The following is a 16,006-nucleotide window of genomic DNA, read 5'->3' on the forward strand; positions in this document are numbered from 1 at the left end:
GTTCACCGTGGAATCACTGGCAATGTTCGGTGAAGATCACCTGCCGACAGAATCATTCCATCAAATCGGTTTTAGTTGTTTCTTAGATCTTGCATCGTCCGGTATAATGCCTCGGAAGACTTTATATGCGCCATTGTACATCCATCCCGAACTGTCAATTTGCACTGCTGCAAAACTTTGGCCATCGTACAGTTCTTCGACAGATTTCAAGTTGGAGTCTCATTGATTTGCATATTCAACGGCTCCTTCAGTGCTGAAGGACGCCTTCCAACAACGTAGCTGCAACTGCTGCTGACCCGAGGGCAACTGCAAATTCATTCTGTGAACGAACCGTTGCCAAAACCAGTGTGACCAAAATAATAAATGAAAAGCAGCAGTTTGCTTTTGTTCTACAATATTACTTCTATTGTAAACCGGTTTTCGGCTTACAAGGCCATCTTCAGACATGTAAGCCGAAAACCGGTTTACAATAAAAGTAATATTGTAGAACAAAAGCAAACTGGTGCTTTTCATTTATTATAATGTTGTTCTACCAAGAACCGACGGAAGATTCTGTTAATAATGTGACCAAAATACTTTCTTTCCATTTCCACCGAGAGCGTCCAAGAAAAAATCCGTGTAGTTCCTTCCTTCGCAACTTTCATGAGAGTTTAGTATGAATATTTTTGTTTCCGGTTCAACAGCGAAACGTTCGTTCGAACTGAATCTCTCAATGCATTGCAATCGTATTGTTTTTCTCGTGTCAACTCTTGATTAAATGCGTCGTGTATCGGACGACTGGTCGCCGTCATTTCTAATTGAGGTAATATTTTGTTCAATATCGTCACGCACATTGAGGACTCAATTAATATCAATGACCCGTTGTGAATTTCCGCGCTCAGCTGCAAATCTGGATTTGATATTCTAGTACGCACCTGATGCAAAATGTCAGACATATCATATTTGTATCTAGTCCACAAATGTATCTGTTTCTATTGGAAGTATGCTGACGTAATTATCGAAAACAATGTTCGTATTTAAGGGCCATTTGACGAAATCACGACATCTCCGAAGATGTAATCCCAACGAGTGTTATTCTGTACTAGTCGCAAACGTTGACAGGGTTCTATATAACTGCCACACAATTCGCCGTTAACAGTTCGTAGATACTGAAATGATGTGGGGTCACGAACGTTGATTAATAGCAAACGCAAATGTCGTTGGTTGGATGGAAGGTGTAAACGTGAAATAAGTACACCAGTGGAAAAAAAAACCAGTCAATACCGTCACTGCGCGATAGCGATGGAAATGTTACTAAATACAGTTTTCCGTAATTCCTTCACGAAAGAAGATGAAGTAAATATTCCAGAATTCGAAACCAGAACAGCTGTTAGCAAGAGTGACATAAAAGCAGATATCTTAGGTGCTGCGAAACAACTCAGATCAGTTAAAAAAGGCATGTCCTCCGGTCCAGATGGTATACCAATCAGGTTCCTTTTAGAATATGCAGACACAATAGCGCCTTTGTTAGCAATCATATACAACCGCTCACTTGACGAAAGGTCTGTTCCTAAAGACCGGGAAGTAGTACAGGTCACACCAATATTCAAGAAAGGAAATAGGAGTAACCCATTGAAATACAGACCCGTATCACTGACCTCAATTTGCAGTAGGAGTTTGGAGCATATACTGTACCCGAACATTACAAATCACCTTGAAGGAAGTGACTTATTGAAACATAACCAACACGGATTCAGAAAATATCGTTCTTGTGCAACACAGCTAGCTCTTTATTCCCATGAAGTAATGAGTGCTGTCGAAAAGGGATCTCAGTTCAATTCCATATTCCTAGATATCCAGAAGGCTTTTGATACCGTTCCTGACAAGCGAATATTAATCAAATTGCGTGCATATGAAGTACAGTCTCAGTTGTGTGACTGGATTCATGATTTCCTCTCAGAGAAATCACAGTTCGTAGGGAAGATGGTAAATCATAAGGTAGAACAGATGTGATATTTGGCGTCCCGCAAGGTACTGTCATAGGCCATCTATTGTTCTTGATTTACATAAGTGATCTAGGTGATAATCTGACCAGCCCCCTCAGATTGTTAGCAGATGATGCTGTAATTTACCGTCTAGTAAAATCATCAGACGATCAATTCCAATTACAAAATGATCTAGAGAGAATTTCTGTATGGCGCGAAAAGTGGCAATTGGCACTAAACAAAGAAAAGTGCGAGGTCATCCATATGGGTACTAAAAGAAATCTGATAAATTTTGGATATACGATAAATCGCACAAATCTAACAGCTGTCAATTCGACTAAATAACTAGGAATTACAATTACAACTTAAATTGGAAAGACCACATAGATAATATTGTGGGGAAGGCGAAACAAAGACTGCGCTTTGTTGGCAGAACACTTAGCAGATGCGCCAAACCCACTAAAGAGACACCCTACATTACACATGTCCGTCCTCTGCTGGAATATTTCTGCGCGGTGTGGGATCCTTACCAGGTAGGATTGATGGAGGACACCGAAAAAGTGCAAAGAAGGGCAGCCCGTTTAGTGTTATCGCGCAATAGGGGTGAGAGTGTCACTGATACGATACGCTAGTTGGGGTGGCAGTCACTGAAACAAAGGCGGTTTTCTTTGCGGCTAGATCTATTTACGAAATTCCAATCACCAACTTTCTCTTCCGAATGCGGAAATTGTTGACACCCACTTACGTAGGGGGAAATGATCATCATAATAAAATAAGAGAAATCAGAGCTCGAACGGAAAGATTTAGGTGTTCTTTTTTCCCATGCACCATTCGAGAGTGGAATGGTAGAGAAGTAGTATGAAAATGGTTCGATGAACCTTCTGCCAGGCACTTTAAGTGTGAATTGCAGAGTAACCATGTAGATATAGATGTAATGAATCGCTGGAAAATACACGTGGGTATGCCGGAACTGAATTTCTTTGTTTGCGTCGTTGAAATTCCTTACACGATTGATTCAAAGTATAATATTCTGGCATTTCGGAGTGTAGTAGCTTTTGGACAAAGTGATCATTCTGGCACGTTCTAGAAAAATTGGTCGATGTTGTACATGGCGGTTATCAGCTCGTTGTGATGCGTTCTCCGCCATGAACACTCACTGAGCATTCTCCAGATTTAAGGACACATGAAAAACAGTGGGATATCTTTAAAGAATGGGGAATAAAAATGTGCGCGGTATTGTTTCGTTACTGCTGACATATGGTTCAAATGGCTCTGAGCACTATGGGACTCAACTGCTGAGGTCATTAGTCCCCTAGAACTTAGAACTAGTTAAACCTAACTAACCTAAGGACATCACAAACATCCATGCCCGAGGCAGGATTCGAACCTGCGACCGTAGCGGTCTTGCGGTTCCAGACTGCAGCGCCTTTAACCGCACGGCCACTTCGGCCGGCTACTACTGACATAGCGGCCCACTTGATATTGAGTGACACCATTGTTGGAATTCTCTGAACCAACTTCAGTCATAGCTTCGTCATTTCTTTTGGTCACATATTTGCACTTGTATTTGATGGTCTTTTACGGAAAGGTAAGATTCGACGTTCATGTGCGCTTCAAATTTCTTAGAGAGTAATGACGAATACGGTACAATCCAATAATGACAATAATGTTGCTGCCGACTTGTAATGTTGTGTGGAAGCGTCGAATGGTGTGAAATATAACTGTTGAAGTTTTCTTGAAAGTGATCATGAAATTGTCCGGAGCCATGTTTGTTGGGCCAAATGAAGTCGTTTCGAAGCAACTGTTGTATTTCTGTGTTTGTATCAGGTAATGTATGGAATCTGTTTCTGTTCCTTAAAACAGTGATGGCAATGGCTTTGGTGGTGGAACAAATCGCACTAACTTGACTCTGGTCCTTGCGCAACACAGTCCACCCGCATCTACATCCACGTGATTACTCTGCAAATCACACCTAAGTAACTGGCAGAGGGTTCATCGAACCACTTTCACAATAATTCTCAATTATCCCAATCCGGAACAGCTCGCGGAAAAAGGAAACACCTATATTTTTCCGTGGGAACTCTGATTTCCCTTATTTTACTATGTTGATCGTTTTCCCCTATGAACGTCGACGTCAGCAAAATATCTTCGCATTCGGAGGACAAAGTCGGTTTTATTGCCTTACAGTGTGGGCAGACAACGATCAGCGAGCCAATAGCAACGCATTGGTCTGCACTGTAGTCATCTGTGACGTTGGAACGGAACGCAGCTCGATAAGTATGCGACGCAACATTTGTTTTTCTAGCACGAATATTCAGATTCGTTGTCGCGCGAATGGTTTCTACAGATCGATGATGTTTCATTCGACACATATGATCTTAATTTTCCCATTCTCCTTGTGCACATGTTGAGCGTGTTTGTGATAATCGATTCTATTCAGTTTCATTTAGCTCTTCGCGTTGCTCTGCAGTGCGGTTTGGTTTGTAGCTTTGCAAGTTTTGTGATCTAAATTGCTCCATCCTAATGGCGGCATTGCAGCGCGGTTAAAGTGTGTCAGTTCCATTCAGTTCTGTGGACTGCAACACAATGTACGATACGAATGATTACAATTAATCTAAAAATAAACAACAGAATCAATTTCTCGCCACTATGTAACCGACTGGCTTGACTCAGAAATTGACATTCAGATGTTAAACTGCATTTGCGCACTTACAAGCGAAACAAACTGGGATTGGAATGAGAATAAAATAACTACATTTGTTGGATAGGCCACAAAACAACACGAAAGTCAAAACAAATCGAATTTTATTTTAATTTAGACTGGAATACAGTTTTCCAGATTTTTCTCTAGATATCCCAAATCTTTTTCAACTGAAAACATTCAAGTTATTGCCACCCCGGAAACATAATGAACAAAAGAAAAAGAGAATCAGCCAAATATGTCGTTCCTGTAGTGAGCTATGATCGAGAGTGCACACAAAAATGATCTTTGCAGTTTGTCCTAAGTTTGCGACTTTTCTTTATAATTGAGGAGGATCTGTGTTTCCTGAAAATTTTTTCAAGACCATAACAAAGAAATCGGAAAAAATTACTCATATCCATTGTTCGAATCATGATTTATGGTCCTGAGTTCATACAAAACTCCCATAGGAGCAATTTCAGGTTTTCCCGAAATTTCCAATTTTCAGGGCAACATTTCCTATTTCTCCTTCCCTAGAAACCTTATTCGACTATTGCGAAACGTTTTAACAAACAGTTAGTCAAACTAGTTCGGCCATTCTCAATTGATGTGCTTACCAACGAGCAGCATTTAATTCTTTTATATAAATTTAAAAAGTAGTGTAATTTATAAATTATCCTGCATTTTGGTTAGAAAACTTGGCACCCATGGAAAGAAAAAGGAATGGAATCTATAAGGAGCCACAGAGATACTCGAAGCTCAAGCATATTCACCTTGCAATCAGTGTTTCCTCAGCGAAGTCTCTAGAACTAAACGTAATAACAGATAGTAAAACTACAAGACGCCATTCATTTAACGCTAGCAGCAATTGTTTTCTCCCTTAATTAGCTGCCTTCAGTCTGTGCTATGACCAGTTAAATATAAGACAATAGTAGTGCGTCTTCTTGAAATAAGATCCTCGCAACCTGTCAAAGACGGTATATTACGGAGCAAGACGATACGAGACAGAGAGCTTCCCTCCACAACCATTAATACTGTGGTAACAGGGCGGTGGAGTACATAAGGGTTGTGAGGACCCTCTTGCCTCGGGGAAGGTAGCTGTCTGCAAAGGGGGATGCATTATAAATGATGGACTGCCTGAGGGTGGAGAAGCAGGGTGGAAACCACTGCATTAAGTCTGGTAATGTATTCCAAGGGAAGATCGTGTTTTGATTTAATTATGTTCCCTTCTAATGTGAAGTATGCACTAGGTAACCAGCCTCCTTATCCACTGCCGGGGAGGAACGTTAAGGAAAAGGACTGAAATCTTAGACGTTGTGACTACCTATTAAAGAACGTGACACTGGGTGACAATAAGTGTGAAACAAAGTATACGTCTATAGAAAGAGAGATGCTGAATGGAAAGAGATTGGTAGTCGAGAGGGCAAATTTGTGAAGTCTTAAAGCTGTAACAGAATATTATCAAGATCTTTCACAAAACTCATAGGCTATCTGGTAATATGTAAAGGCGGTAGTCGTCCATAGGTGTCTGTACATTAACTTTTGAATGAGACAGGTACTCAATTTCGTGGTACGAAATACTGTACCCCGTTTCTAAATGTTCTATCACAAATAAAGATTCAGATGGATCTTGGTTATATTTCAAGGTGTCGGACAGACTGGGTAACTTGCTTTAAATTTCAGAAACGTAAAATTGTGCACTCCGCAAAACAAAACAAAACAAAAACGCGAAGAATTATATGACTACAATATGAAAGAATCACAGCTGAAATTGTTCAGCATCCACAAATATGTCGGTGTAACAGTTTGTGGGGATATGAAATGGAACTATTACACAGATTCAGTCGTAGATAAGGAACGTGACAGTCATTGGTAGAATTCTAACGAAATGCAGTCCGTCTGCAAAGGAAATTATTTACAAAAGACTAGTGCGACACATCCTAGAATATTGCTCAAGTGTGCGAGAACCATACCAAATAGGATTGCCATGTGATATTTAACGTATGTAAAGAAAGACAGTGCGAATGGTCACAGATTTACTTGTTTGCTCGACCCGTTGGAGACCTTCACGGTGCTACTGAGAAACTTGAACTGGCAAACACTTAAAGATACACGCAAACTATCCCAAAAAAGCGTACCAACTAAGTTTCATGTGCCAGCTTTAAGTGATGAATATAGGAACATGCTACAGCCCACTGTGTGTCCTCCCGTGGAGATGGCAAGGCCAAAATTAGACAGCGCGTACAGAAGCTTTTAAGCATTCTTCCCGTTATCCATATGTGGTTGCAACAGGATGAAGCCCCAATAACTGGCACAGTGGAAACTCCCTCTGCCATGCACTTCATAGTTATTTTCAGATTATAGATGCAGAAGTAGATATAGAGAAGAAATGTGGTAATCCTGAAAGAAAAGATGTGCATGTTACAGCTAGACCACGTGTGTCAGAAGACTACATACACTGAAGCGTCAAACAAACTGGTATAGGCATGCGTATTCAAATACAGAGATACGCAAACAGGCAGAGTACGGCACTGCGGTCGGCAACACCTATTTAAGACAACAAGCATCTACCGCTGTTGTTAGATCGGTTACTGTTGCTACAATAGCAGGTTATCAAGATTTAAGTGAGAATGAACGTGGTGTTATAGTCGGCGCATGAGAGACCGGACACAGCACCTCCGAGGTAAGGATGAAGTGGGAATTTTCCCGTACGACCATTTCGCGAGTGTGCCGTGAATATCAGGGATCCGGTAAAACATGAAATCTCCGATATCGCTACTGCCGGAAAAAGATCCTGCAAGAATGGAACCAATGACGACTGAAGAGAATCGTTCGGCGTGACAGAAGGGCAACCCTTCCGCAAATTGATGCAGTTTTCAATGCTGGGCCATCAAGTGTCAACGTGTGAACTGTTCAACGGAACATCATCGATATGGGCTTTCGGAGCCGAAGGCCCGCTAGTGTACCCTTGATGACTTCACGACACAAAGCCTTACAGCTCGCCTGGGCCAGTCAACACCTACAATGGACTGTGGATGATGCAATCATGTTGCCTGGTCAGACGAGTCTCGTTTCAAATTGTATCGGGTGGATGGAATTGTACGGATATGGAGACAACCTCATGAATCCATGGACCTTGCATGTTAGCAGGGGACTGTTCAAACTGGTGGAGGCTCTGTAAAGATGTGCGGCGTGTGCAGTTGGAGTTTTATGGGACCCCTGATACGTGTAGATATGAGTGACAGGTGACATGCACGTAAGCATCCTGTCTGATCACCTGAATCCATTCATGTCCATTGTGCATTCCGACGGACTCAGACAATTCTAGCAGGACAATGACACACTCCACACATCCAGAATTGCTACAGAGTGGCTTCAGGAACACTCTTCTGAATTTAAACACCTCCGCTGCCCACCAAACTCCCCAGACATGAATATTATTTACCATATCTGTGATGCCTTGCAACGTGATGTTCGGAAGAGATCTGCACCCTCTCGTACTCTTACTGATTTATAGATAGCCCTGCAGGATTCATGGTGTCCATTCCCTCCATCACTACTTCAGACATTAGTCGAGTCCATGCCACGTCGTGTTGCGGTTCTTCTGCGTGGTCGCGGGGGCCCTACACGATATTAGGCAGATGTACGAGGTTCTTTGGCTCTTCAGTGTGAATGTTTGTAGAGAGAAGGGTGGCATCGTCGTAAATCAGAAATTCAGACTCATTGTAACTGTCACTAACTTGTAACAGATCATTCATTTTATTCTCGGCTGTGAAGAGGTACTAGACATCAAAACGGTATGGGTGGTTCGAGCTCATATTCAGGTTTCGATTAATTGTTTACAGTATGACACACAAAGTTCGTCTCCGGAACGTCTGTGACTTAGCTGCACCTTCGTTGTCCATAACCACCCCGACGGGAAAGGCACGCTCTTTTCATCCACCATACTATACCAGAGCTGACAGTACCAAACACAAACAGAAAAAACTAACGTCTGTCTTACGCTTGGGACATTACCCTCACTGTTCGCTGCCGGAAAACATACTATTACCTGAGCCAACTCAACACCACTCATTCATACACTGCAATATGGCACGTAGGGCTCGTATCCACGAGTACGGCGGCTCAAACGCTCCTCCAGACTGTCAGATTTAGGATTTATGTGGATTTCGTAGATTTAAGGTAAACGTTGTTATGTACCTTTGAAAAGCCGTGGTCGACTCCGTTCCCTACCTTTCCGCATTTTCGAGTTTTGTTCCTTCTCTAACTTCCTCGTCGTCGGAGGGCCGTTACACCCAACAATGTCTTCCTTCTTCTTGAGTACAAGCCGAGTGGCTTTACTATGTTCTTCCTTAGAGCTTTTCGGAAAAGTTGTGGGAGCTCATGTGTCAACGTAACTTCACACGGGTACACTTCTTCGTCCGGTATATGAGAATAACGGCCATCAAAGTGCATTAGTGTTGTTTAACTTTAGTTATTTATTTTATTTATTTGCACGTCAAGTTTCGTAGGACCAAATGAGGAGCAAATCTCCAAGGTCATGGAACATGTCAGTACATGAAATTACAACATAAAAGTAATAAAAGATAAAAATAAAATGTTTGTGAACCCGAAAAATGTCAATCCATAACTTTAAGTAAACGCAATCAACAATATAACAAGAATCATATAAATTTTTCAAGGAACTCCTCGACAGAATAGAAGAAGTGACCCGTGAGGAAACTCTTCAACTTAAATTTGAAAGCGCGTGGATTACTGCTGAGATTTTTGATTCTAGTGGTAACTTATTGAATATGGATGCAGCAGTATACTGGACACCTTTCTGCACAGGAGTTAAGGAAGTCCGATCCAAATGCAGGTTTGATTTCTGCCGAGTATTTACTGAGTGAAAGCTGCTTATTCTTGGGAATACGCTAATGTTGTTAACAAGAAGTGACAGTAAGGAATATATATATATATATATATATATATATATTGAGAGGCCAATGTCAAAATACCCAGACTCGTGAACAGGGCTCCACAAGAGGTTCGGAACTTACACCACTTATTGCCCGAACCACCCGTTTCTGAGCCAAAAATATCCTTTTAGAATGGAAAGAGTTACCCCAAAATATAATACCATACGACATAGGCGCAGGAAAGTAAGCAATGTAGACTAATTTTCGTGTCGAACGATCATGTACTTCAGATACCATTGGAATAGCAAAAATGGCAGCATTAAGTCTTTGAACAAGATTCTGAACGTGGGCTTTGCACGATAATTTTCCAGACAGCTGCCAAAAAATTTGAACTGTTCAGTTTCACTAATCATAAGCCCATTCTATGAATTTAGAACGTCAGTTTTTGTTGAATTGTGTGTTAGAAACTGTACAAACTGAGTCTCACTGTGATTTAGCGTTAGTTTATATTCTACAAACCTTGAACTTAGGCCATGAACTGCACTATTTGAAACCGAGCCAGTGTTACACACAAAATCCTTTACTGCCAAGCTAGTGTCATCAGCAAATATTTCAGAATTACTCGTAATACTAGAGGGCATATTATTTATATAAATAAGGAACAGGAGTGGCCCCAACACTGATCCCTGGGGCACCTCCCACTTGACTGTACTCCACTCAGACCCTACATCACAGCCAGTATCATCATTGTGAATAATGAACTTTTGCCATCGGTTGCTAAAATAAGAGGTGAACCAATTGTGAGCTACTCCCCGTATTCTGTAATGGTCCAACTTCTGGAGCAATGTTTTGAGATCAACATAATCAAACGCCTTACTTAAATAAAAAAATATGCCTCACGTTCGTAACCTTTTGTTTAACCAATCCAGTACCTCACATAGAAAAGAGAATACAGCGTTTTTAGTTGTTAAACTATTTCTAAAGCCGAACTGCACATTTGATAGCAAATCGTGTGAGATAAAATTATCAATTATCCTTACATACACAGCCTTCTCAATAACTCTAGCAAACACTGATGGCATGGAAAAAGTCTAAAATTGTAATTCTTCAGGCTTTCCCGGCAATCTGTTGACATTTTGAAAAACACAGGACTGCTGACGGAAGTTCGCGTCGTTCTCGCACGATATTTCGACAGCGTAGCTTGCTGTCTTCTTCAGGTGCTACCCAGAATGGTCCTTGGGCGGATCGAGTCCAGTATTTGTGCCTGTAAGGTGCTGGGCGCTCCCTAGTCGGTCCGCGCCTCATCGGGTGTTCCCTCCGCGATCAGCGCCCGCCAGACGCGGCTACGTGGCCCTCTCTGATCGCTGGTGTTCCCACTGCCGTCCGCGCCCGGCTCGGCCGCTCTCTGGCGTAGCGCTCGTCATCTGTAGTGTCTGGTGCTCTGTATCCTGGCTGTTTCCTAGGTCTCCACTTCTATTTCTTGCTGGGCGCTTCGTAGCTGGTCCGCGCCGCGTCGAGTGTCTCGTTCGCGGTCCGCGCCCACTAAGCCCGCCTCCAATGATCCCCCCTGGTCGCTGGTGTTCCGAAAGCCGTCCGCGCCCGGCTTTGACGTCCTCTAAGGTCGTGGTCGTCTTGGGAGTGGCAGGACAAATCTGTATTGTCTGGTGCTCTCTCTCGTGGCTGTTTTATCGGTCCCCACTCCTGTTTCTGGTGAAATCTCGATGTGTTTTTCAGAAGTTCAAGACCCAGGCCGTGCTGAGCTGGTATCCAGTGTTACGGTTGATCAGATTCTCCGTGATCTTGATCTCGATGGACTCTTGTATGACACTGTCCCTATATCTAGGAGTCTGTATGAAAATCTTGGTGTCATTGTAGTTCAAAATGGCTCTGAGCACTATGCGACTTAACTTCTGAGGTCATCAGTCGCCTAGAACTTAGAACTAATTAAACCTAACTAACCTAAGGACGTCACATACATCCATGCCCGAGGCAGGATTCGAACCTGCGATCATAGCGGTCGCTCGGCTCCAGACTGTAGCGCCTAGAGTCATTGTAGTTCATCGAGTGACCGAGCGCTAGACAGTTTTCTACTACGGCTGATTTGGTTGCCTGTCTGAGTCTGGTGTGCCTCTGCTGTTCTTTACAACTGATGTCCACAGTCCTGGTGGTCTGGCGGGTGGATGACATCCCACACTCGCAAGGTATGTGGTAAATGCCTGGCTTCCGTAACCCCAGGTCATCCTTTAGAGAAGCCAGGCATTTACATCATATCATGCGAGTGTGGGGTGTCATACATCGGCCAGACCACCAGACTATGGATATTACGTGTAAAGAACAGCAGAGGTTGAAGATATATGCTAATTCCTTCTCTACTTAAAAACAGGACATCCTCTGAAGGTGAGCCCTTACTTAGAAGGATTTCTTTTAAGCAGGCATACCTACCAGTTGACTTGAATGTAAAAAAGGTACATCTCTAACACCAACTACTACAGGAATTTCTCCATGAGTGATCCCACCACCGCCCACTACACTGTCAACTATAAACTTTGCAAGCCTCCCCCTCCTATACCTACTGAGGTGCAGGTCATACCTAGCGAAACTCGATCTACTGATAGACCCAAATGGCACCAGCGCCCTCTCGAGACCCATGTTAATGCGCCTAACAGCATCATTAAGATGAGGCCGATCATGACGCTGAAACAGTTGCACGAAATGCACATTAGTGCCACCAGTTTGAGTAGCTATCTTTGCCAGGTCACCACCTACATCATATTCCCCGTCCCTATCAAGACTGTCCAGTGCTCCACCCACTATCACTACCTGATCCTCCTTCGTAAAATTGCTACATAACTCCCCTATGCTGTCAGTCACCTGAGCCAACCCTGCACTAAGCTTCACAATGCTGGTGACCTGGTACTCTCTCCCCGACACTTCCTGCAACTGCTGGCGCATACCTCTACCGTGCTAACTACCTAGCAGCAGAACCTTATTCTTTCTGTCAGATTTTGCAACTGACCTAGGCCTCCTAACTGCTGATGACTGCTGCATGTTCCATACATCTACAGCTACGAGAGCCCCCTCTCCACTCAACTCTGACAGTTGGTCAAATCTATTGCATATACGCAAAGTGCAACTGTCTGAATACCTTCTCCTCCTAGCTGCCTTCTTGCCAACTGCCAGTTCCCATTCCCCACCACCCTTCACCCTCCTCAACCTATCTAGTTCCTCCTTTGCGTGTTGTAACTGCCCCTGAAGGGCACAGATTTTACGCTCCTGCTCCTCTGTCAACTTATTTCTACTACAGATTCTGCATTCCCAGGAGAGTATCTTGCTAGAATGCCCAATGGCTTCCCCACCGCATTCCCCCCAATTAAAATACTTTGAAAAAATCCCACACCATAACCCACTGCTCACAAACCTTCGACAGAGCCCACACATCTCACTCATGGTAAAATTTTACAGTTACTGAAAAAACTATACGTCTACGTTACGCAAGTTCAGTTACACCCCTAGAACTATTTACAGTAACAATAGCGGTCTCGAAAATCTCTGTCTACTAAGAAAGCAACTACTTGTATTAATACTACTACACCACAGCTAATACCAATGCCAACAAAACTTCACAAAATTACTAGCTAAAACCAAAAATTCAAGTGGTCATTGGAACACTCAACGAAGTTAAATCACTGAATAAAAATTGTACGGAAATATTCACTAGAAACAATACGAAACGCCAGCTAAAAACTATAGCAAGAAATTTACTAAACAACTTCAACGTACAGAAAACTCTAAAAAACACACCGAGCGAAATTTTCCAAAGTTTATTAAATCGTTATTTCGCCACAAACAGCACGAAACACTGCTGAAAGCTATTAAATGTAATAACTGTTTAACAGTGCACAAATAACTTTGTCAGTACTTGGCTTTAGACCCGCTACAGCTGCAACTGCACGCCGCAAAATGTAAACACACTACTGAGGTATGAGGCTTGGACGAACGACGTAGGCACTGTCACAAATAACAGACCGCTGGAGTCAATAACACAGGAAGAAAGACTGAGATTAATGAAAATCCACCAATAAGTTACTTTTACAGCAAATATTAACATAAATAAACTTTAAAATAGGTAACTGAATAAAACTTTATAAAATATTGACGAGAAATTTCAACAGCAGTCCAGCACACGTGACGTCACATCAAAGTGTTGTTAACAGGCCTGGCAGGGTATATTAGGGGCATCAATAGCATCAGATATTGAGGGAGATACCACTTACTCGTTTGAAACAAAGTTATTAGCACCTAAAATTATCACGTCTATGTGCCAATAAGCGTAGAGACTATCATACCCTAAGCTTGCTGTACCATCTTTCTCAATCACTGCACTCTCTCTTATTTATCGTCAATTTTTTCGTTACTGTCTGAACAGCACAGAAGAAACACCCTCGCTCAACACAGTAAAATGTTCTCTGTACCAGCACATAACGCTGCTATGTTCTCTAAACCGTTCTTCTTCGTATCAGGAACCCGACTGTGAAACTATGTTTCACAAAATTTCAGTGAAACCAAATCCCTTTCAAGCTTCAAAAGACAGTTAATGCCTCACATTCTATCATAATAGCCATTATCCCCCATACTCAGATCCGCAGCTTAGTCTCACAAATTCCCCCTACACAACAGCATCCTCCCTTCTCCTGTCAGCAGAGTTCTCTGTTTGCATTGTATTGTTTCCTGTCTTCTATTATTACTGTCATCTCAGTCTTTTCCTTCATATGTTTTCTTTTCACTCCTGATAACTCTAATCATAGACTCAAATGTACTAAAATAATAATAATAACTATTGTCATTGTTAATATTGTAACGAGTATTACTACAGTGAACTTTTTGGTATGTGTTGTTCCTGGTCAGATGTAAGAGAGGGCCTTAAGACCCTAATCTGATCAGTCAATAAATAAGCAAAAGAGTCTGAATGCTGCCTCATTGTGGACCTCCATTTGGCCGGTTGGTCGGATCATGCAGTATCCAGATTTGTGGGGTATTCGGATGTGACAGAGTCCCAGTGTTGGACTGCGTGGGAACGTGAGGGCAGACACGGTCGTCATCAAGGTTCTGGTCGACCCTCGTCCGACCACCAGAATGGGCGATCCCCCGCACTGCGCCCCGATCGCATGGTGACCCCTTAACATCGGCGCCTGCCGTCTTAGAACAAGTAATGTACTTCCAGCAACATTCTCTACCTTGCCGCGCCATTTTTTTGGAGACTAGCAGCAGCCACACTGAGAAAATTACCATTCCATGTGTAGGCTGCCGTCCACATCACAACACAAACCGTGCTGTGTGTGGAAAGCATGGCATGGCGAAGAATGCCGTCACGCTGCGGTCAGCGGTAAATGGCGTTTCTGCACTATCCGAGACGTCCATCGTAGGAGAGTATGGCGGCGACCTAGGGAGGGGCCCAGATCTTCCAATGTTTTTGTCAGCCACAGCAGTGCTACTCCTGACGTCATGTGCGGGGAACCAGCGGGGATGACTTCAGCTGACAGCTGGCAGTGAGTGAGGCGCTGACGTCCGTTGTCCTCATGTGTTACCTCTCACAGGCTAGACTGTGGTGTCATTTTTCAACAGGACAACGCTCGTTGACGCGTGCCACATGTCTCTATGAACTCTCTGAGTGATATTGAGGTTCCTCCGCGTCGAGCATGGCCCCGAGGTCTGTCAGACGGAACATGTGTGGTACGAGCTCGGACGTCTACAACATCCCGGCGCAAGTATCCAGCACGTCAGGTACAACAGTCACGGACCAGATTGCCTCGGGAGAGGACGCAACAGCTTTCTGACATTCTGTCGGACTGAACACATCCAGGCCAAACGGGGTGTAACGTCATACTCACTAGTGGGCTAATACTTCCAAGTTGTTTGTAAATTTCCCTGATATTTGTAACCACTGAAATAACATCACATACCGTCTGAATCCGCAAAGTTCCATTTATTTTTCTCCACCACTTCTGGGTGCTTCAAAAAATGGTTCAAATGGCTCTAAGCACTATGGGACTTACCATCTGAGGTCATCAGTCCCCTGGACATAGAACTACTTAAACCTAACTAACCTAAGAACAACACACACATCCATGCCCGAGGTAAGATTCGAACCTGCGACCGTAGCAGCAGCGCGGTTCCGGACTGAAGCGCCTAGAACCGCTCTGCCACAGCGGCCGGCTGGGTGCTTCACATTTTTTTGTAAGGTTCTGTAGTCGTCTCGGGTGGAGCAACGCTGTCTGGTGCCCAAAATGAAATCCGCTGGTAAAATTACCTTAGCAGTATAAGAATCATAATTCTGGTCCTAGTATACTCATCTGACTACTTTTAATAATAATATTCCTCCGTTCAGGGCTTCATTGAGACCCAGATGGTACAAACTGAAAAAAGTAAGAAAAAGCTGTCTCAGTTTCACGTAGCAATTAATAAAG

The sequence above is a fragment of the Schistocerca serialis genome, chromosome 9, assembly GCF_023864345.2.
Source record: "Schistocerca serialis cubense isolate TAMUIC-IGC-003099 chromosome 9, iqSchSeri2.2, whole genome shotgun sequence".
NCBI lineage: Eukaryota > Metazoa > Arthropoda > Insecta > Orthoptera > Acrididae > Schistocerca > Schistocerca serialis.